Genomic DNA, 24,701 nt, shown 5'->3' with positions numbered 1-24,701 from the left:
GTGATGTATGATAAATTATTGAGCATATTGTGCATGAGAAATCATGAGGTCTTTTTTTTTTATTAGTGTACAATTATTAAAAAAAAGGTAGAAAATAAAAATAAGAAAAAGAAGAGGATTGGTACTACCTTTTTCATAGAGGTTGCTAAAGTATTTCTTGGTTTTTGATTTAGCAAATGAATGAGCCTTTAATTTTCATTCCTTGAGATTATTGTGTACAAAAAAATACAAATTAGACATCAAATTAGAAAATATAGCTATGAAGATTTGCATTGCATATAAGTATCTAATTATGAAGAAAACAAGCAAGGATATTACCTTCTTTATAATGGTTTACTAGCCCCCTGTAGCTTTTGATGATGGAGCTTTTATTTTTTAGTTGTTAGGGCAATTATGCATAGGATATATATAGAATTTGCTATAGTTAAAGTTAATTTGTTTAAAGGAAATTAGATTGCATTTTTTAAATTTAAAAGATTGAAATGAATTCAAGATATATTGCTAGAGAATGGAAAAAAGTTATTTTTCTAAGGACAAAACAGAAAAGGCCAAAATTTGCTAAATTAGAGCACATTAGAAAGTTAATAGATAAGAAAGCCATGTACATAGTTGATTTTGAAATAGCATTTTTATATGTCGCAGTAGATACTATTGTAATGGCTCGGCCCACTAGTGATATTGTCCGCTCTGGGCCGAAGCCCTCACGGTTTTAAAACGCGTCACTAGGGGTTACGAACCACCAACTTATAAACCCAGCATCTCTCCCGTGTTTTGCCGATGTGGAATTTGCCTAGGGTGTTACAACTATTGACTTAAATCGGTGGCAATGCTTTCATTTTTAATATACCTTTTTTTCTCTATATTGATGCTTGGAATTTTTATACACTTTTCTCATAGGTGGTCTACTAATGTTTGCAATTGTTATTTTTCATAGTTGGCTTGCAGTATAATCTTTTGAGCCTATGAGAAAGTTATAGAAAAAGAAATGTTAGGATATATATATATATATATATATATATATAATAGACACTCGGATCGAAAGGGATAACAATCAATCGAAGAATTAATGTATTGAAGTTAGAGATAGGCCAAAAGATAATTAGATGAAGCAATAAAGCAAAGATTAATCAAAGCATAAAATAAAATATTGGTAAAGCATAAAATAATCAAATATTGGTTGGTAAAACCAGCCACTTAATAATCAAAGGATAAAATAATCAAAATAATAAGATTTCTGAATAAGATAAAACTTATGAATAAGATATACTTTGATTGAAGCTTTAAAATACTCACATATGGGAGATATAATTAAAGTTAAAAAGGTTAAGCAAAACAAGATAAAAGAGAACGATATCAGTTAAGGGAATTTGAGAGAAGGGAAGAGGCTTCTAAGAAGGTAAGTATTCATCAATCCCCCCCTTCGAAAAAGCAAAATTCTCCTTTTATAGATGAAGGAGAATGCTTTACAATTATTAGATTTTGCTGTGATACATGTGGAGCTTTGACAAGTGAAAAGACTTTTACTATAGTCATGTGAGCCACTCTTGGCACATGCTTGAATGGTCTTTACTGTAGTCATGTGAGCCACTTTCGGCACATGCTTGAATGGTCTTTTAAAATTCAAAAGTTGTGGCTGACATCATTGATGCTTTAGTGCAGTGAGAATCCCAAAACAGTTATCTTCATACAATTGTTTCATAATGGTGAAGTACTCTTCTCATACAATTATTTCATAATGGTGAAGTACTCTTCTTCGGTTTTAGCTTAGGCAAGAAGAGAACTTGCATGTGACTTTTATGCGCAGAAAGTTGAGCTGGATGTATTTTTTTTTATCGTCTTTGGACTACTTTAGCAACCATTCTTCTGTGGTTGCTAGGGAGGCTTTCTGATTCTTTTGAAATTTTGACCAACATCTGACTTTGAATTTTTGGATCAGAATAGGGCCTTGAAGGAGTTGATCATTCTTGTATCCATAGTCCCAAGCAAGAACCCAAGAGAAAAAGAATTTTGAAACAAAAGGAATTAGGGGTTGGAAAAGGTCTTTTTCCATTGAAGGGTTGTATTTGGCTTTAAAGGTTGTATACCTCTGATATTTATCGAAGGATAAAATTTATGGTGCTGCTCCCATCCAATTCCACCATTGAGCAAATCGTCTTTGAAAGTGAAACTTGAAGATGGTGTTAAAGAAGAAAAGCATGGGTTTGGTTGGGATTTTGGATTAAGAAAGCATTAATCCAGGCTTGATGATAATCCCAATAAGTGAAAGTTTGGTTAGAGGGTAGGCTTTTGCCAAATTTAGCTTGAAATTTTCTGGGAAGTGAAAGGACTTGTCCCCAATCCATAGGGTGAATAACTTTGAGGATTGCGCAAGTTGAGTAGTTTGGAATAGGGGAGTTTTCTAGGAAGTATTTAATTTTGACTAAACTAGTTTCAATCAAAATGCTTTGGTAATAAGCCAGGTTTTTTGAATGATCCCAAAGCTTATAATGCCAGGAACCAAAGAACTTTGCTACACATAAACTTGGGTTAGTATTATAAAAACCATCTTCAACAGTTAAAATGCTTTGATAAGATTCTTTTAGAAAATATTATGAAGGAGAACTAAAGCTTTGTGAAAAGTTTTGTGAAACAATTGGTTCCTTCGGCTTTAAACTTAAATCAGTTTGGAAAATGGCTTTTGGTTGAGAAAGAGGATTTAGTTTTTAAATAATAACCTCCTTCTCAAAATTTTTTAAATAAACATTAGTAATTGCATCTTTATGGAGGCCTTCAGGAAGGGATTCCCTCAGGACTTGGAAAGCTTCAGATAGTTAATGAGGCTAGCTAACCATTTTTATACTTGAATTTCTGGTGGTTTTGGACTTTAGGAAGTAGAGGGGCTTTGGAGTTTGTTAATTTCTCTCTAGAATAAAGTATTCCAATAAATAATGGAGCTTTGGGAGTTTGTTTTTGGTTGGCTCAAAATAAGGCTTTGGGATTGTCTTAGAGATTTCTACTCAGATGAAGAGGCTTGAGATGAAGACTTTGTCTTGGAGTCTTTCGATTCTTTAGGTGGATCTCCCAAAGGCTTCTAGGAGCATGGTGAGGAGTCTGTAAAAATTTGCGAGTTAAGAAGCTAGGGACAGAATTCATAACTCCTTTAATATATTCAATATCAAAATAAAAAAAATACTTAAAATAGCTTGCCATATAGAAAAAAAAATCTATTTTGAAGCAACATTTTGAACATATTTTTTCAAAATTTCTTTCGCAAATTTGCAATCTACTCTCAAAAGGAATTTTTGATTAAGTAAATCATTTTGAAATTTTTGAATACATATAACTATGGACAAAATCTCCTTTTTGATGATAGGGAAATTCTTTTCGGTATCATCCCAATGTCTAGAAAAATACTGAACTATACATTCTTTATTATTCTTCTTTGCTTTTAAACTCCTCCATATCCTAGCTCAGAGGCATTAGTTTCAACAATCTTAAAAGCACTGGGATCAGCTAGGTACAAGCAAGGGATTTCTTTAATTTGGACTTTAATTTTTTGAATAATAAGAGTGTGTTTTATGTCCAAGGCTTTGGATTTTTCTTTAATCTTTCATGAAGAGGTTGTAGTGATCTGTTAAGATTTGGATAGAATCGAAAACATAGTTTAAACAACCTAAAAATCTTTCAAGTTGGGTTTTCTCAAGAATTTTATCAAGGAATTTGTCAACAAAAGCAAGGGATCTTTCTATTGGTGAAAGTTTGCTGTTTGAGATATAGTGTCCTAAGAATCTAATTCTAGTCTAGAAAAGACTCATCTTAGACTTAAGGACAACTAAACCATACTTTTTGGCAATGAATAGAAAAGTTTTCAAATGCTTGAAATGCTGTTCAATGGAAAATGAAAAGATCAAAACATCATCAATGTAAACTATGCAAAATGCAGAGTATAGATTAAAAATGTCATTCATAATTCTTTGAAATTTAGATGGTGCAGTCTTTAAACCAAAAGCATGGCATTCCATTCAAATTGGCTAAAAGGAATAGTGAAAGTAGTTTTATAACAGTCTTTAGGGGCTATCTGAATTTGCCAAAATTTGGACTTCATGTCAAACTTTGAAAAAATATTTGTAGCAAAAAGTCTTTATAAAAGATCTTTTTATTTGGAATAGGATATCTGATCCACTTTAAGGCTTGGTTAAGAGGCTTATAATTTATAACAAGTCTAAGGACGCCTCTTTCAATTTCAGAAGATTTATTTATATAAAAAACAGCACAACTCCAAGGAGACCTAGAAGAAGAAATTAAACCATTGACTTTTAAATCATCAATTTCTTTTCGACAATATATTTCAAGATCTTTATTCATTTGAATGGAGCGAGCTTTAGTTGGAATTTGAGATTTATGAAAATTATTTTCATATGGTAGATCAACAACATGTTATTTTCTTTCCCAAAAAGCATTTGGAAGATCAGAACAAACATGACTTTCAATTTGGCTTTAAAGAAAATAAATTCTTTTTTATAAAATAGGATTTTGAAGTTGGTGTTATATCCTATAAAGAGAAACATCTTTCTTTAAATCTCGAAATTCCTTTTCTTTTGATAGAATCATACAGTTAGTTGGTTTTCATAAACAAAACATACTTTAATGATGTTTAAATTATGGGTCTAGGGTTTTTTGATAAAGGGAAAAATAATTCTTTTACCTTTAAGCTTTACAGAAATATGATCATAATTCACAGTATATGAAGTGATGAGATTTATGAATGGAGTGCCAAGTATGACAGTATGATGAATGTTATGCACAAGCAAAACGACTTTTTGATATGCAAACTGTTGTTTGAAACATATGCATTAGTCTTAGAATCAATTCTAAGATAAGAATTATTTTCAGCTTTAAGTTGTTCCTTTGTGGCTTCTTGAAACTTTTTCGGAATTATTCATTCCTTGATACAATTGATTTTAGCACCTGTATCAAAGAGAGTAATAGTATCTAGTCTAAAATCATTAGAAACTTTTAAAGTGATTTTGATCAAATACTTTTGAGAAGTGACTTGTTTTAAAATGGAGAGAAAATTTTTTGGAACATCTTCAAGGTTGACTATTTGAGGTGTTTTAGTTTCATGCTTGGACCCATCTACTTCTTCTACAGAGAATTTTTTAAGAAGAAGTTGTATAATGGTGAAGAAGTTGTATAATGGTTAAATCTTCCTTTTGCTTATGTTGGAGTTTTTGGAGATCAGTCTTTATGATTTTGATTTCACTCTGGAGTTCTTGGATAGCAGAGTATATATATATATATAATCTAATTGATTAGGCCCAATTGGTTTGGCCCAATATACCAACGTCACGAGTTACGTTAGGCCCACTTTTGCTTGTCCGTCCCAAAGCCCAAATCATAATTTTTCTACCGTGTTCTAAAATTTATTTTAATTTTTTAATATTTCTTATCTAAGAATGTCATTTTTTTTTTCTATACATGCTTCATCACAACTAACAAGTATTTAGGCAAGCTAGATGTGAAAATGGAATTAAATTATTTCAGGGATGACCCATTTAAAATAAATTTTAATTTAGTTTCACTAAATTTTATTTTGGATTATTCATATTTTGCATTATTTTATATTATTTGGGTTAAAATCCATCAAACTTTAAAAACTTTGTCATTTTAAATTTGTATAAAGTGGCCCTTGGCCCTTGGGGGTTGTGACAATTGGGCAAGGATGAATAGAAGGTTATGAGTAGGGGTGTTTGGTTTCAGTTTAGTTCAGAATTTGTATAGGAACCGGAATCGAACCGAAATTTTAAAATTTTGGTACGGTTCTGATTCGGTTCTTCATTGTTTCTGTTTCAGTTCGGTATAGTTCTCGGTTCTTCGATTTTGATTCTGTTAGGTACGATTTCTGTTCGGTTTTTGGTTTTTAAAATAATTTTATGTAATTATTTCCTTAAAAAGTCATACTTGAATTAGCATTTAAGTTTTGAATTGAGTTATTAATAGATAATATATCATATAATATATCTTTTAGCTATACCTTAATTATATAATATTTAATTATAAGGTGCATATATAACTTAGAATTAAATATATTATATAATATAATAGTATATCATGTAATATACATTTTAATGATTTATTAATCATATAATATTTACCTATAAGATACAAATATAATTAAGAATTAATATATATATATATATGTGTGTGTGTGTGTGTGTGTGTGTGTTAATATAAGATAATAGTATATTTATAATTAAGAATGATAAGGGAATTTAATGTATTTATAGATAACTAAAATTATTAAAAAAAATAGAAAAATGAAATGTAATATTAAGTTATGTTTAGTTCATAATAATATATACATACATAAGTATATATAATTATATTGAAAGTATATAATACATCTAAAAAAAAATAGAAAAGCATATATATAAATTCAGTTCTCGGTTCGATTCAAGTTCGGCATGGTTCCTGTTCGATTTCGTTACGGTTCCAATTCGATTCTTAATGAAGAACCGAAACCTAATTAAAGTATCAAAATAAATTCAATTCGATACGGTTCTTATCAATTCGGTACGATTCTTCAGTTTGATTCGGTTCCCTCAAGAACTGTGCATAGCCCTAGTTATGAGTATCAATTAATGAAGTGAAGCAAGTAACCATATTCCTATGTTTTTCAAGGCATGATTTTTTTAAAGATTGCTCTTGCATAATAAAAAAAAAAAAATAAATTATTCAATAAATCCATTGGAAAGAGAATATGTAGTGAATTTTCCTCGTTAATTATGTATGTCTATATACGATAAAACAATTGTTTCATTTTTTTAATTAAAAAAAAAAAAATCTTCTTTATAATAGTTAAAGTTAAATATCTCATATTATATAATATTTAAACCCCACTAGTTAATCATTTAAATTTTTAAGTTGAATTTAATAGTTTTTACATAGTATAAGAATTAAAGATTATAACAGAGAGATATATAATTATTTTTAAAATCTTATCTATGAACTTAAATTTTTAAATTAAGTGATTTCTTAATAAAGACGTGGCACTACCTATCAATTCCATTCCATAACATCTAATTATGAAATTCCACTTGAGCCTCCAAAATCTCTCTCTTTCTCAATGAAAAGCTTATTCGCTTTGGCTGCGTCTCCTTGAAAAGGACTAGAATGAAAGATCTGGTTGAATACCAATCAATCACTAACCTAAAGTTAGACCTACTCACCTATTCGATCTAGATTGATTTCCAATCGGAACTAACAATTTAAGATACAAGTGAATGAACAAACAAAATTCATTACAATATATATAATAAAAACACATTCCCATTTTTACATATTGGAAAAAAAAATATAAATCTAATTTTTTAACATAAGAGGGGAAATTTAAAAAAATTAAATTGGAATTGAACTTAATTATATGATATATGTATTCCCTTGGAGTGAGAGGAATCAAAGTCCTTGTAGCTTTTTACCTCTAAAAAATCCGCTTACCTTTATTCTTCATTATTAGTTCTGGTAATCCCTTAAAGTTATGAAGTCATTATTGGTGCTATCGATTTTATTGTCTTATTAATGATTTTCTGTTTTTGTCCAATCATTAATACAAGCATTCGGAGTTTATTTTAGATTAGTGTTCATCTAATATTTGCCCACTAAAACTAAAGACTTGTTATGCCATGCATGACAATTGTCATCAGAGCCACTAATAATTTTTTGCCATTTTTACTAATAGTGAAAATTTCATTCATGGCATTTTCTAACATTGAAAGATGGTGAAACCAGAATCATTTCTATCATCAAATTTAAAGATAGTAGATAAATATAAATTCAACGTAACAACGCTTATCTATTTAACTTTGATTATAAAATTTAGTTTTTTTTTTTTCTTTTGTTGGCTAAAATTAGATAGACTCACCGTCAAAATTGAATCCCTGATATTTTCACCTTCATTTCGAGCCTTTAAATACCCATTTGCACCATTGGAAATCACCACAAATCAAGAGATAAATTTTTAGATAGAGAGAAACTTTGGCTCAATTTATGACTAATCCGTAGCTAGTCCTCTTTGAAAGTACTACATTCCATTGTGATTGTCACTTTAGTAGCTTTCATTTGCATCTTTCATGCCCAGAGGTCGGAAATAAAAAACACAGCACCACCAGGGGATCCACATGTAATGGTGGAGTGGAGGGGCCATCGCCCCTCAACCTTGAAAATTTGTTCAAGAGTTTGTATCTGTGATACAACGTTGGTCCCCCTCAAATTTTTATCTTGCCCCCCCAACATGGGCTCCAAGATTATGAGTTAGTCTTTATAAATAATGGGCTAAATAATTTTAACATCTGCAGGCTATTATAACCCAATTTTAAAGAAAGTGAAATAACTTTAATCCATTATTGAACCCAGCCCAAGAGATCAAATAAAACCTAATATAGTGATTAATGAATTATTAATATATTTAGCAGTACTTTGTATACATATATTTATAAGTTTACTTTAGATTACATGTCACACCTTATCCCTCCATAAGGCATAATATTATCCCGTAGTATACCTAATGAATTACCAAATTTTATCTACTGATAACCCATTAAATACACTACAAGGGATTTTAAACTTTTTCTTATTTCTTTTTACAGTGGTGAGCACTTTTGACAGGTGTTAATTTTTTTTTTTTTTTACTGAAGTCAAATCAAATAAAAAATTTGTAGTATTAATAATTTCTGTAAAAATTTTGGCAGAGTGCCGTCTGTATTTGGAGCAAAACAGTTCTTTAAAAATCTATAAAAAACACTTCCAATATATTTGTTCACTTCCAATATGGCTCAACTCAAATCAGTGTCATCAACACAGTTCAAACTCAATTCAATATCATTTTCAGCAATTCCAAAGATAAAGTACAAAATAACTGAGTATTCAAAGCTGAAATAAGAGAATTGTAATACAACATTTTGACAGGCCAAAATAATTTACAACTTTAGTTTACAATTGCTAAAGGCCAAGTACAATATGTACATACAGTTCACATACATTACAACAAAAATTACAAGGAGGTGTTATACTCAAAATACCAGGCAAAATCTCAAAAGTGTAGCACAAGCAGCCTACTCTGCCGCTTTGTCTGTCTATCTACTTGCGACAGCAATGGAAAAGCTATCACTGAGTAAAATTTACTCAGTAGTGCACCATAACGATTTAAAATGCGGTATATAAAACATTTATTGATAATTTACAATTCAAATCATTCACAATTTCATGTCACAATTTTCAAATCTCATATAACACAAATTTGATCAAACAATTGAATAACACAGTGTTGTCAATCAATAACATAACTTAGGTCATGACATAAATTTTCCGAACATGCCGTGTTGTACACCACGACAAGGCATACTCACCCCACTAATCAATGAGGGAGGTGGCTAGCTAGCTAATGAGTACTCATCTAAACTCACCTCAGACTGGAAAGCCAGAGAGGGAGAAAAATGATCAAATATCAAACTCAACCCCACAAGTGGAGGAGGAACATATTAATATTGCCATGCCAAGTGTGAATCCAAAATCAATTTAAAACAAGTTATTCAATGGGAAAACGATAATTTAAAGTTATTGTGCACAAACACAATTTAAAACTATAATGTTCAATTGTAATTCAAGCAACAATCAAACAAACCTCATTTTCAAATTTCCATTTCTAAAATAGGCAATAAACTTTTCTCAAACAAAATTTCCCAAGTCATAAATTCACAACTCATTTCTCCAAATAAAATTTCTAGTAAAAGCAGTGAATATAAAATGTATTATGCACAGACCTGGTTTGAGTCACCTCAAGGCCTTGACTCAATGTTCCTTATGCTTTTCAATATCCTTTTCAACTGAAACACACAATTTAAAGTGTTTCAGTACTCAGTTAAATTGTTTCTAACAACAAAATCCAATATCTAAATTTTCTTAGTATTATTCCCTTCAATTCATTTCATTAGTCAACCTATAATGTTGACCTTTGATGCACTCTAAGTAAGTCAATTTTAATATTCCCAATTTGTCACATTTTATAGTCTCTAAGTATTGGTATATGTTACCAATTTCATTTTAAAACTTATTGCATTTTATTGCCATTTTCCATATTTCATGGCCAATGTTTACTGTCTATTGGACTAGGCTACAGTCTAAATTTAACAGATTTATCTTCATTAAATTATTTCTCATTGTGTCTTATTTAATTTTCTTTTTGAATCACTCCATTTGGAGTTGTATAGCTCAAGTTATGGTCAATTAACCATAACTAGGTCAAATCTAAATTTTAGTTTCCTTTTTAGACATTTTCGGTTCTAATTTTACTAATTTATTTGGACTGTTTGTAATCACATTGAGGTTTAACATTCTTCATAAGTATTGTTGCCCTATGTCTTAGGGACAACAAAAAATTTTGCTTACCATTTTTCAAGTCTTATAAAATTCTTTATTGGCATGGTCTCTTGGACTCAAAGGTCCTATATTGGCATAGTCTTAATTAGGTCAATGACTTTGACCTTAAATTCTGACCTTATACATTTATAATTTGAGGAAGTTGTCTGAAACAATGTTTTAGGTCTCTTTCTTAGCTTTCCATATTGGTATGGCTCATTTAAATTGGACACTTCTAGTGGGAGATATGCTTATTTGAATTTTCTGGATTTTATGGTCAAATGTGCTAATTCTAGATTTAGCGTGCCAACTTAATCAAGTTAATTGACCTAGTTCCCTTGATTTTTGGGTTTTAGTCAAATTATCAATATTGTAGATCTATGTCTTATTGAAATTTTTGGACTGATTTCATGTCATTTGGAGTTCTATGGACCAATTCATGGTCATTTTACTATTGCTAGTCAAGTTGCACTTTTTATTATGAACTTAGGTCGTTTTTAGGTCATTTCCAATTCTGGTAGGTTTTATACCCGAACTTGTGCAAGTATTTTGACTTACTTATGGTCATTTCTGGATTTGGTGGTCTTAACCAAAATTGTAGCCCTATGTCTAAGCTTTCCAACGATATAAATTTCAGGTCATTTAGACCTGTGTACAAGGAGTTATGGTCATTTTCGTAAATACTGTTCAATTAGTCAAATTTCAGGGTTGTAATGTTACCAATCCGGATTAGGTCAGTTTTCATATCACTTTTCGGATAGAATTTAGGTCTGCTTTCTTCATGACAGTTGGCCTATTTTGTGTCTAGTTTTGACTCCAATTAGCCTCATACCAATTGGGTTCACAATTTTTCACTTATAGCCCAATTTGCATACTGCCCTTACTAACCTAAATCTGCATTTGAGAATTTACACTTCTAATGTTTACCATTCACATTTCAATTTGCTCAAATGACCAACAACAACTCAATTTGGTAATTTGTCCAGCAACAACTCAGTTTAATGAAATAAAATGTCCAACAATAGTTCAATACAACCAATATCCAGCCATAATTTAATTGATCAAGTATCTAGCAATTTAATCCATGTCCAAGTACAATTCAACTCTCCAAACCTAATTCAACTAATCAAAATCCATAAAATACAATCCATTGCTCTTAAATTAACCTTAATTATACATGAATTTAAGGCCCTCCTAAGCACATCAAGGCTGCCCAAATTGTTCATATACATCAAGCTTCCCAATTTCAATATGTGATCTCACTTTACATTCACAATTCACACATATACATAAAAATGAAACTCTTATACATTTAAGCACTCTAATTAACTCCATTATCCATAAACTTCATATAAGAACAAACCACTAACCTTTCACTTCCATGGCTGCCCAAAATGGTACACTTCAATAACTCATCAAAACTTTAAAATTTCTTCATCAAAATACTCATCTCAAGCTTAATACTAACTTTAATTAAGAAAGGAAGAAGTTTGGACACTTACCACTTTTTGGAACTTGTTAAATCTTCACCAAACTTCCTTCTTTTTGCTCCCAATACGTTGTCCAAGGTGTGTAGACAAGAATTTGTGAAGGAACTTAGAAAGAAATTAGCTTGGTAAGGGATGGATGAAGCTTGAACATGGGACGTCAATGGTGGTTTGGGAGAACCTTAGAATTCAGCCAAGATGAAGATTTGATAAGGAAGAAGATGAAAGTGGGTTTTACACATGTCCACTTAATGATTTTATATGCCCATAGTGCTACACTAATATAATTAACATTTAAATAATCTAATTTTTTAATTATTCCACATTTTACCCTTAATTCCTCTTAATTACTCCACACATATGACTTCAAATTTTTATGGCATTATTAAAATTTAACACTACTAATTTTTCATGGACATTGAGGTCAAAAGTCAACTCTAGGTGTCAATTGACCAAAATGCCCCTCCTCGGGTTGTATTCCTGATTTTTCAGTAACACCGATTTTTATCAGTTTTTTGATTTTTTATTTTTCTTTATACTAATTAATTCAATTTTCTTTGACATTTTCTAAGTCAATTATACCTCAATAGACGTTTATTTAAGTCTTAAAAATATTTCCCAGGGTTCCCTGCGGTCCAGGGCTAGTCATCGGTCCTCGCCACAACTTCCCGGTGCGGTCACCCATTGCTACAGTTTTTGGCTCGTTTAACTTAAGTACATTTCATTGCTATTATTTTTCCTTTGTTTTTCTTGTATTTTTCTCTATTATTTTTCATTATCTTATTTCTCTTCACTAACATTTAAGTATAATTCCAGGCATCCTAGCTGTCCAGATAGGCACCGATCACCGGAATAGCAGAATGCACTATTGAATATAGGGGTGTTACATTACACTTCACCCCCAGATCCCTAGTTCTAGTTCTGCCCCTGGTCCACCACTACCTTCTCTCATATTAATCTACGATAAACCATTGTAAATCAGGGGGAATACAGCTCGTGGTTAGACTCCCCACACTAAGCAGAATGGATTGATGCGACTTTTGCCACCAGTGTTTTGTGTTGCCGATCTATAAGAAGTGGACGTCAATAGCAACTGCAAATAGCAACCAGCAAGTGAAGAATCAAAATCGTCTTTTTTGAGGTAATTTAACGCAATTCGTTTATAATTTTTTGAGGTAATCAACAGTAAGATTCTCTTAATTTTCAAAATGTCTGAAAAAGGAGTGGTGAGTTGACTGAAGCAGCTGGGTGCTACCCATGGTAGCACCAAGCTACTGTGGCATGGGGCCCAGCTATTAGACACTACCAGGGCCTAGTTGATAGACGCTACCATAGGTAGCGTCTAGCTTGTTGGCGGCTGCTACCCATAGTAGCACCTAGCTACCATGCGTCACTACCACTTCACATCAGCAGTCTTACTTCACACTTCGCATCAGCAATGTTACATCAGCAGCAGGTAGATTTTGGTTATAGTAGCACCTAGTAGTGCTATTTATAACGCCCATTATTTTGGGTGATGATGGATATGATTATTGTGGGGATAGATTAGCTGTGTTTAGCATTGGTAGTAGATTAAAATATGTAAATCTTGCAATGAGAATAGTACGTACAATTTCCCTGATAGAAGGATGCGAATTCATTGAGAGTATCCTGTTTAGAAAACCAAAAATAAGCAGAGGTATTTTGAATTGGACTTGCATGGGTTTGAGAAATGATGATGGTGTGTCAATAATGTTTAATTTCATTGAGCAAATTGGAGGTTTGGAATCGATAGAATTATACGTTGACATTTATCGACCCGATGGTAGTGTATGTGATGCCCCTCACTCGTCTACAGTGTAGCCGAGTGAGGAGTGCCACATTCGGTGCCGGACCACCCTATCTTATTCTGTTATGTCCATTGTTAATTTTAAACTTTATAGAAAATATGTGGAAATTTTTTTTTTATCACAATTTATCTTTGTGGAAACCCGGGCAGAGCCTCCTTTGTTTTATTGGCATATGGCGGGTTCCAATAGTTACCTGTCAAAATAATTTCATATCATATCTGTTCTATTCATCTTATCATATAACATATCTTTTCTTCCTCATACAATTTCAAGTGAATATACTTTTCATTCATTCATTCATATGGGAATTTATATGCAGAAATTCATAACTTTATTTACAACTCAAAATATATTTATAATTTTTATTTACATCACAAACTAGTAATTACATCATGATTATACACAATGAACCAAAATACTAGTCTATACATGGGCCCTACCAAAATACAAAAGACTGGTGAGGTGACTCTATACGGTGGTAGATCTAGACGAAGCTCTATTCTAACACTACTATGGCAACTGCTGCTATGGCGGCTGCTGATCTCCAGTACCTACGCGATGGAAAATCCAACGCACTAAGCAAATTGCTTAGTGGTGCATAATCTTAAAGTAGAATAACTAAATGATTTAAGATGATAATAATATGTGTAATTTCATAATTCTAGGTCAATTGCATATTTTATAGCACTTTGGAATCAATATATTTATCAGGATATTATCTATGCATACATTTCATTTTCAGCCTCCTTAAACTCATACAAGTGAATTTGTCATCAATTCTAAGACATTTATAAATTTCCTACACTTTGGGAATAGTTAAATTTAACAGTATCTTTTATGTTCATTTCTTATGTAGTCTAATTCATTTATGACTTTTCTGTACTTTGAAAATAAATTAACTATCAATATCTTTTATGTGTATTAATTTCATTCTCTGGCATTTTAAACTCATATTAGAGTCTTTGAAATCATACCAGTGTATTTTATGTCATATCAGTGTATTTCATGTCATATCTATATATTTGTGCCCAAGTAACCTGTAACAAACTATAATGCTGGATACAAGGGAGTAGCTGTCAGGCACGAGGCCAGCTGTCAAGCATGAGGCCAACTGTCAGGCTTGTAAAGCCAGAAATGAAGTTAGGCACAATGGCCAGTAAGTAGGTATATAGCTTATAGAACAATCATATCAGACATATATTGTCAGTTTATGATTTTCTTTGTGGGCAGTACTGCTATCTGTAGTCCCTAATTAGTATACCAATCAATCTAACTATATAAATATAAGCCTAGGTTTACTATGGGCATTTAAGTATTAATAATTATTTAACAGAATTTATATGTCCATGTATTGTGGGAAAATGAGTCCCACATAACAATTTTATGTGATTTGGCATATGTTGACTTATTAGGAATAAGTCAATAAATTTATTTCAAGAACCTTTCTTTAGGTTCAATTCTTTTTTTTTTTGTATCTTAATTTTTACAAATCAATTTGAATAATTTATTTGAATAGCTTGTAGTAACATTTAGGCCTAGTATTTTCCACAGGATTTGTTGCCCTATGTCTTATAGTCATTTAAAAATTTTAATTATAATTTTTCAAGCCTTATGGAATTATTTATAGTCACATTATTGGCTTGAATTCAAATAGCCTATATTAACATGCTTTCCATTTAGGTCAACAGCTTTGACCTTAAATTTAGGCTTCATACATTATAATTTGAGAATGATGTCTAAAATAAAGTTTTAGGTCTATTTCTTAGCTTTCCAGATTGGTATGGCTCATTTCAATTGAGGATTTCTAGAGGGAAATATGTTTAAATGAATATGCTGGGTTTAATGGTCACTTGTACCATTTCCAGTTTTTGTGCACTAAATTTTACCTATCCATTTGATCAGAGCCATTGTTTGGCCACACTTCCTTCATGGAAGTTGTTCCTTTATGTCTTATCTTTATTTTCCCTTTTGAATCATATCAATTGGATGTTTAGAACTCAAGTTATGATTGGATAACCATAACTGATTCATTTCCAGATTCTGATTCCTTAGCTAGGCAGCTTTTGGACTTAAAATTTACCTAATTAATGGAACATGTTGCAGTTACTTTTAGACATGGTGATCTTCATAGAAATTATTGTCCTATATCTTATGATCATTGAGAAATTTGAATCACAATTTTTCAAGTTTTTTGGAATTATTTAGAGCTAATTAACTGACCTGGACTCATGTACCCTGTGCCAACAGGTGTTCAGTTAAGGTCAGTGATTGCAGGTCAATTTTTAAGGTTCTTATAGGCATAATTTGGGGAATGTTTCTAAAACAAAGTTAGAGCCCTATTTCTTAGGTTTCTGGAAAGATATGGGTAATCTCAATTGGATTTTTAAAAGACTGTTCTGGGGTTAAATAAATTTGGTCAGATTCCAGGTTTTGATGTATTGACTTGTTCTAATAATTTGACCTAGTTCTCTTGATTTCTGGGTTCTGGTCAAAATACCAATTTGTAGGTCTGTGTCTTATGGACATTTTTCCACTGGTTTCATTACATTTGAGTTCTTGCAGACTAATTTACGGCTATTTTGCCAAAACTGGTAGGGTAAGTTTATGTCTAGCAGTTTCTGGACAACCTAGTTCTGGACAGTTTTGTGACCCAACTTGGGCTAGTAATTTAGTTTGGTTTTTGGAATTTCTGGGTTTAGTAGTCTTCATGAAAATTGTAGCCATACATCTAAGCTTTCCAATGGTATCAAATTCAGGTCATTTGGACCAGTATAGAGGGAGTTATGACCAAATGAATATGTACTGTTCATTTGGTCATTTTCTGGGTTTTGTGCAGGGTCATATGGATTTGGGCAGTAATTTGGTCAAGATTTTGATGAAATTTGGGCATGGTGTCTTCATGAAAAATGGGCTATTTTGGGTTTAGTTTCACCTCCAATTGGCCTCATACCAATTGGAGTCGCATAATTTCAGTTATGGTTCATCAAACACACTAAACTCATTGGGTCCTAAACTTGCAGAAAATGGCACTCCTAATATTCAATCTCTTCCAACTTCCTTACTTCAATTTGACATTCAAGGCACTTCTAAATATCATCAACACATCTCAACAATCCCAATTGCAAGATATAATATAAAAGTACCAAAGTTAGATCAAACCCTAACTCACAATTTCAATCTCATGAAATCTCAATGCAAATCAACTTCTAATACTTATAATTGCATCAATCAACATCACTAAATCATTTCATATACATTAAAGTCATCAAAGTCCATCACTTACCATGGGTACCAAAAATTCACTTCCCTCATAACTCACCAATTTCTTTTAATTTTTTACAAATTTTACTTCATCTTAACCTTAACTCAAGGATTAATAAAGGGAGAAAGGAAGATTAGGCACTAACCTCTTGTGAATCAACTTCAAACTTCAACTTTTCTTTTTCTTATGGGTATCTAGAGCTTCCTTATGGGGTGGGTTAAATTTTTAATGAAGAGGGCTAAGGGTTTTATTAAGGAAATAAGGTGGGATTCAAGCTCAAACCTTGAATAACAATGGTGGAAAAGGAACCAAGGTGCCGGCTCTAAGAGAGAGAGAAGAGGAATGGAGAAGATGATGGTTGGTGGGATTTGTCTTTTATGTCTTATATATATGTATTTATGTTGTACTTTAATTTTTAAAATTTCATAAGTCTTTTTCTTTTTTTTTTTTCTTTTCTTTTCTCTTCTTCTTCTTTCTAATTCAACTAATAAATTTTAACTTATGTTAATTATTTCATTCTCTCAAATTTTAAATTTGACATTTAGGTTAAAATTCACCTCTAGGGGTGAAATGACCAAAATGCCCTTCATAGTGCTCATCGAGTTATTATTATTTTTGTACCAATTAATAAATTCTCTAAATTTTATTTTATTTTCTCTAAATTTTTCCTATATTTTCTTAACATTTATTCCATCAATTTATGTCTCCTCACTATAGTTTAAGTGTAGTTCCAGACATTCTGACTATCCGAACAGACATTAGTCGTCGGAAATATAAAATGTACGGACTACCTACGGTGAGGGCGTTACAGTGTAAATTTCATAGATAACGCCGACCTATTAAGTGTTGGTATATCAGAAAATCTTGAGGTTGCGGATGATGTCAATAACAGTGCAACTGACGTTCAAATTCAATGTCATGATGTTGGTTCAAGTCAATTAGATAATGAAGATGAATCAGACAATAGTGATTATTGCATCAATAACGAAGATGATGGAGATTTAGAAGATGAAGATGAATTTTTTTGTGGCGATGAAGACACAGATAATGATGATTGTGGTGCCAATTTGAATTTGGTTAACTATTATAATACTAGTGTGTCAAACCCAGCTATCTCAATTGTGCCTCCTCCACCTTACTCGGAAATAGATTTTTCCTTATTAACTATTGATACATTCTCAAACTGATGTCTTCTTCACTTTGGGAGTCAAGCGAGTGCGAAGTTGGGATGTTATTTTCGTCAAGAGAGGTTGTTAAAAATGCTGCTAAAAAATATCACATGTTAAGACACCATGACTTTTGCAAGGAAGAGACCAAAAGTCGTATAAACATATGCTATTAGATGCAGTGATAAGAATAGTAACTGTACGTGGAGAATGCGTGCATCCCAACAGAAAGGTTTAGATGTATGAAAAATTACTCGTTACAATGGACCTCATACGTATTCAAATCTAGCCATCTCCAAGGATCATTGCAAATTAGATTCAAAAATGATTTGTCATTTCATAATACTTATAGTTGAAGAACAACCGAGTGTAAAGATTTCAACTTTACAAGCTAAATTTAAAGACAAAATCGGTTATGAACCGAGTTATAGAAAAACTTGGAAGGCAAGGCATACGACAATTATGAAGATTTATGGAGGTTGGGAAGTTATAGAAAAACTTATGGTCGGTTGAGACGATTAATGACAGCATTGTGTAAGCAAAATCCTAGGTCTCCTGTCCTAATTGAAGATGAGGAATTATTTATCAATAATCGTTTAGTTTTGGGATACAGGGTTTTTGATAGAATGTTTTGGTCCTTTAAACAATTAATCGAGGGATTTAAGCATTGTTGCCCTATCATATGCATTGACTCTGCCTTTCTATACGGGAAGTATAAGGGCTATTTATTTTGTGCAATAGCCTTAGATAGAAATAACCATATACTTCCCATTGCATGGGCTATTGTTGATTGTGAAGATGGAAGGAATTGGGACTAGTTTATGAAATGTTTAAGAGTATTTGTCGCTGACCAGGAATAGATATGTGTCATATCGGATAGACACAAAGGGATTATAAAGGCAATAGAGGATGATTGGTGGCAACCTCCTGCAGCTCATTACCGATTTTGCATTCAACACATCTTAAGCAATTATAATACCAAGTTTAAGAATCTAGTCATGAAACACACATAAGGCTGGTTAGTAAAAATACTATTATGTATTTTTTTTAAAATTTAAATAGAATAATAATATCAACCAATAAGTAATAAATTTTTTTTTGTTATTAATGATTACAGTGCATTAAAACCAAAAGAAGAAATTTTATGAATCGATGAACAAAATTCGGGATGTGCATCGAAAAACATATGATTGGGCAGTGAAGATAGATTTGCAAAAGTGGACTCAGTCTTACGATGAAGGCAAAAGGTATGGTTCAATGACGACAAACACTTTTGAGTCTGTGAATGGAATGCTTAAAGGATTACGTGCATTATCAATAACTATTGTAACACCCCTTACCTGGTCTACAGTGTAACCAAGTAAGGTGTGTCACATTCTGTGCCGAAGCACCTTATCATCTTATCTTGTCTTATCCATTATTAATCTTGTGTTCTTTTTTTTTTTTTTTTCAAATGGGGAAACAGATGAAATCTCCCCTATTTTATTAGTATTTGGCATATTTCACTATCCATCTGTTAAAAATAATTTCCTATTTTAAAATATCTCATATCAAAATTTCAATATCTCAATTACATATCCATTACATATCATTAATCACTCATATAACATTTCTTGTAAAATACATTTCATTTCATTAATAAAATTGATGTACATAGTTTATAATTTATTATACAAGCCCAAAATGTGATTACAAGCTTTCTTATATACAATGAACAAAAATGAATATACAACTGGTAACCATGGGACCTACTAATATACACTGCTGAGGTGACTCCACTCTAGTGTAAATCTGCTCAAAATCTCAATTTGGACTCTATTGGTCAGTCTCTCCAGTACCTACGCTTGGAAAACCAACACGCTAAGCGATAAGCTTAGTGGTGCACAAAACAAAATAAAATAAACTAAATAAATAGAAATACATGTTTCATGGGTGGAGAACCATAAAATAATGTACTTTTATACTTTGAGTCTTTACATATTTTGTTGCTCTGTAGGAGCATATTATGTGTTTGGAATTTTTTTATAATATAATTGTTTAATATTAAAGCTTATTAAATCATATCAGTGCCCAAGTAACTTATAATTGGCTGTTAAGACTGGATACACAAGAGTATACTAGTTTGACATCTTGTGTGTCTACCAAGTATACATCATGTCATGTCAGGCACAAGGCCAATGGGCAAGCATAAAGCCAGAAATCATGTCAAGCATAAAAGCCAGTAATCATATCATGTCAGGCATAATGTAATACCCTCACTTTAGATAGTCCGTACGTTTTAATGTTCCAGTGACCAATGTCTGTTCGGATAGTTAAAATGTCTGAAACCATATTAAGACTAGAGTCAAGAGTCATAAACAACTTAAATAATGATAAGAAAAATTAAGGAAAAATTTTAGAAATGAAATGGAGAAAGGTTAAATGAGCCGGTACCCTGGCGTTGAGTGACCTAACGGGAAGCGATTATGAAGATAGTTGTCGACCCTATACCCGTGAGGAAACCTTGTGAAATAATTTTTGGGACTCCAAAGAAGAGTTATTGAGCTTTAGATGGCATTAGAATGCCAATAAAATTCTAAGAGAATTTTATCAATCGGTACAGACAGTTTTAGCTCAATAAGCTAAACAAAGGGCATTTTGATCATTTCGCCTTCAGAGACAATTTTTGACCAACTTATTCAATTAAGTAAATAAATTGTATGACATGAAATGTGAATAAATATTACTAAATATGTAATTAAAAATGAATAGATAGAAGAACAAAATAAAAATGAAATAAATGGATTTATTACATAAGTATGACATCATAATGATGTCATTAAAAAGGCCTCCACCAATCAAATTTCAACAAGCACACTTAAAACAACTAAAAAGGGATAAAAACAAAGAAAAATTCAGACTTGTCTTCTCCTTCTTCAGCTTGCCGAGACACTTCCATGAGCTTTCCACCATTGATGAATTTTTGAGCTTTATTCCCTTCCTTATCTCACCCCAAACCTACTAGTTGTCTTCACAAAAATTAATCCTAGCACCTTGAACAACCCCTAGGCAGCAAAAAAGGAAGGGAAACCAAGAAGTTTATCAAGCTTGGGGTTAGCTCTCAAAGAGGTTAGTGCTATTTCTCTTTACTTTTTCTTTAGATTTCATGTTGGGAGCATGAATTGAGTTTGAAATTTAAGGAATCGAAAGAAAATAATCATGCATGGACCAACTTCAATTTTTGGCAGCCTTGATGATTGAAGTGTTTGATGAGTTTTGAATGAGTTGAAATTGTTTATGGGTGGCTTTGAATGTGAATAAGAGACATATAACATCAATTGATATGTTTGAAGTAAGATTTAAGAATTTGGGAATTTAGGGTTAGGGCTTTGAACCAAAAATTAGGGGTTTATGCAATTGAGGATGAATTGATGTTTTAATGGTCAATTAGTGACCATTTCGTATAGTTTGAACTAAATTTGGAGTGAATTGTGACATTAAATAAGGGAATGGTTAGGCTGCCTCATGGTTTGAACTCTAGACCCTTTTAGTCCAGTGTGTTCATGGGGTTATATCTTGAGCTATGCTGCTCCAATTGGTGCAAGCCCAATTGGAGGTGAAACTAGACACATAATGACACAACTTTGATGAAAAAATCTTGCCCTAAAACAAAAATAGGATGACCTAAAAATTGGCCAAATCCGGGTAACCAATTTTGGACCTTGTAAAAGTGACCAAATGAATAGTATTTGTTAATTTGGCCATAACTCAGTGTAAAAATATCCAATTAACATGAATTTCATATCAATGGAAAGCTTAGACAATTTAGAACAACTTTCATGAAGAACACAAGCCCAAATTCTGACCATAACCCATTCGAAATGCTAGCCAAAGTTAGGACCCCTAACCCGCCAAAACTAGTTTTACCCATAAATTCTGGGTAGAGACTAATCCGGCTAGTTATGGTAATTTGGCCATAACTTGAGCTACAAAACTATAAATGGAGTGATTCAAAAATGGAATTAAATAAGACACAATAAGGACCAACTTTAATGAAGACAAGTTAGCTAAATTCTCACTGTAGCTTATACCAATGGAACAGTAAACATAGGACATAAAAACTTAGAACCTAAAATGTGGTATAATTATGTATCAAACATTTGTATACATATTATGTATGAAAAATTCAAGAATTTGAGTGAATAGTAATGTGTGAATAGTAATCCCAAAGACATAAGAAATAATAATAGAACTTAAAGAAGCCATTATAATTACTAATGTCTATTGTGATTAGTGAAATAAAATTTCTTGAATTTGAGTGACTCTAGGACATACGAGAAAAACTCCTATAAAGGACCATAGTTAAATTTATGACTGTAATATGTCCAACCATTTAGACAAAGTTAGGATTCTAGAATATGCCTAGTTCTGGAATCAAAAGGAGACAATGAACCCGTTATGGTTATTTGACTATAACTGGAGTTCTAAAGTTTTAATTGACATAATTTAAAATAGTATGCACAACTAATGTGACACCCCTCACCCGACTACAGTGTAACCGAGCAAGGCATGCTACAATCGGTGCCGGAGCACCCTAACTTATCTTACTTTATTTTTATTTAAATAATTTTGAATTCATTTAATTTAATATCAATTATTTTTCGACGGAGAAACCAGCGGAGTTTTCCCTATTTTATTATCGTTTGGCGTATTTCAATATTCACCTGTTTGAAATTCAACAATATTTCCAAAATAAAATCTTATCCATGCTAATCATAATTATCTCATCAATCATTCCCATAATTTTCTCATATTTCAAATCTCATCCATACATTTCAATTTCATAATCATTTCCACACTCATATCATCATTTGAAAAATCATTATGTAATTCAAATCTATACTCATTTGTACAAATTCATTCATGCTCCATTCTTATAGCAAAATTCTCAAATTTGCATTAATTTACATCATATGCAATAATTAAATAGATCATTAATTTACATGATATACAAATTAATTACAATTTGCTAATTTACATTACAATATAAGAAATAAATAACATACACAAAATACATGATATGCTTAATGTGAGCCCTATCTACATGCATTGCTGAGGAGGTGACAACCTTTGACACTCTGCAGATCTGAACTCTCAAAATTTCCAGTCAACGTCCAGTGGGTTCTAGCTTCAGTACCTGCGCGAGGAAATAATTCCATCGCGCTAAGCATTGCTGCTTAGTGGTGCAATAATATAACAAGGAAATAATATACAAATAAAGATAGAAATAAAACATCATTCAAATAATTAAGATCTATTTATACTTCACATGCGGTTTCTAAAATTTAATATATTTTATCCTAATTTAGTCTTCTTTGGAAGCGTTTATTTCGCCAATGTACAGTAATAATGTACAAGAAAAAAAAATGATCTGAAAATAATAAATTTATGCTTATATTATTATATAAGTCTCATTTGCAATATTTATTTATTTTATAATTTTCTTTGCTAATCTTTTAGCATTTTCCCAATACTTGCTAGGTTGTCTCAGATTATCTCATAATAAGTAAATTTTAATATCTGTCCAGTTCATTTCGATTCTTTCTAATAAATAACTATTCTAATTTATTTTAGGTCATCTTACTCATTTATTTTATTTAATTTCTAATATTTTAAATTGCTAATATTCTTAACTTATCTCAATAAATTTCACTGCCCAAGTAACCTATGACAGGCTGACTAAACTGGATAACGGGTCGTTGGCATTGGACACCTTGGTGCCTCGGGCCGTCATACCATGGGACGCAGAACGTCAACCACGTATGCAGTCAGTATGGCTAGAAAGCCATGATAACACATAATCGGGCGTAGAAGCCATGAATGTTGGCATAATGCCATGAATGCGGGCATAAAGCCATGAATACGGGCATAAAGCCATGAATACAGGCATAAAGCCTTTCGCAGTACTGCTAAAACAATACCCTATTGGCATGCCAAACTATCCAATCTGACACACATGTCTAGGCAATACAAGGGCACATAATATCATTAACCATTAATATATTGTGTTTTATGACTTCATTATTTCATAATAAATTTCAATTATAATTCATACATTCATTTGATCATTTATATGATCACAATTCACATCAATTATCCTTTTTATACCATTGTACTCAAAATACTTCTCCTTTCTACAATAATGAGAACTAATGTCTCATTCATACATTAATATGGTTCATTTATTCATTCTTTATGTTATTCATATTAATCACAATTCTAAACAATGGTTCACATGTACCATTGTATTCAAAACATTTTTCTTTTTCTCATTTATACATTCAAGAATCTACTTATGTAATTGCAAATTTTATATTTCAAGTTGAGTTATTAATATTTTATGAATTCCATTTGTGATGGGCATATAAGCCCTAACTATCTATTCATATCAATTAGGTGACTTATTTTTCATGTTTCAAGTAATCCATAAATATTTCATGGATTTCAAATTTATGGCCTTAATTTCTTTTTAACAATTTTGACTAGGATGCATAGTCTACATTTGTCATACAATTCTAAGCATTTA

Source organism: Hevea brasiliensis, chromosome 7 (assembly GCF_030052815.1).
Source record: "Hevea brasiliensis isolate MT/VB/25A 57/8 chromosome 7, ASM3005281v1, whole genome shotgun sequence".
Classification (NCBI taxonomy): domain Eukaryota; kingdom Viridiplantae; phylum Streptophyta; class Magnoliopsida; order Malpighiales; family Euphorbiaceae; genus Hevea; species Hevea brasiliensis.
The sequence above is the reverse complement of the archived record's forward strand: the minus strand, read 5'-3'. Positions refer to the sequence as shown.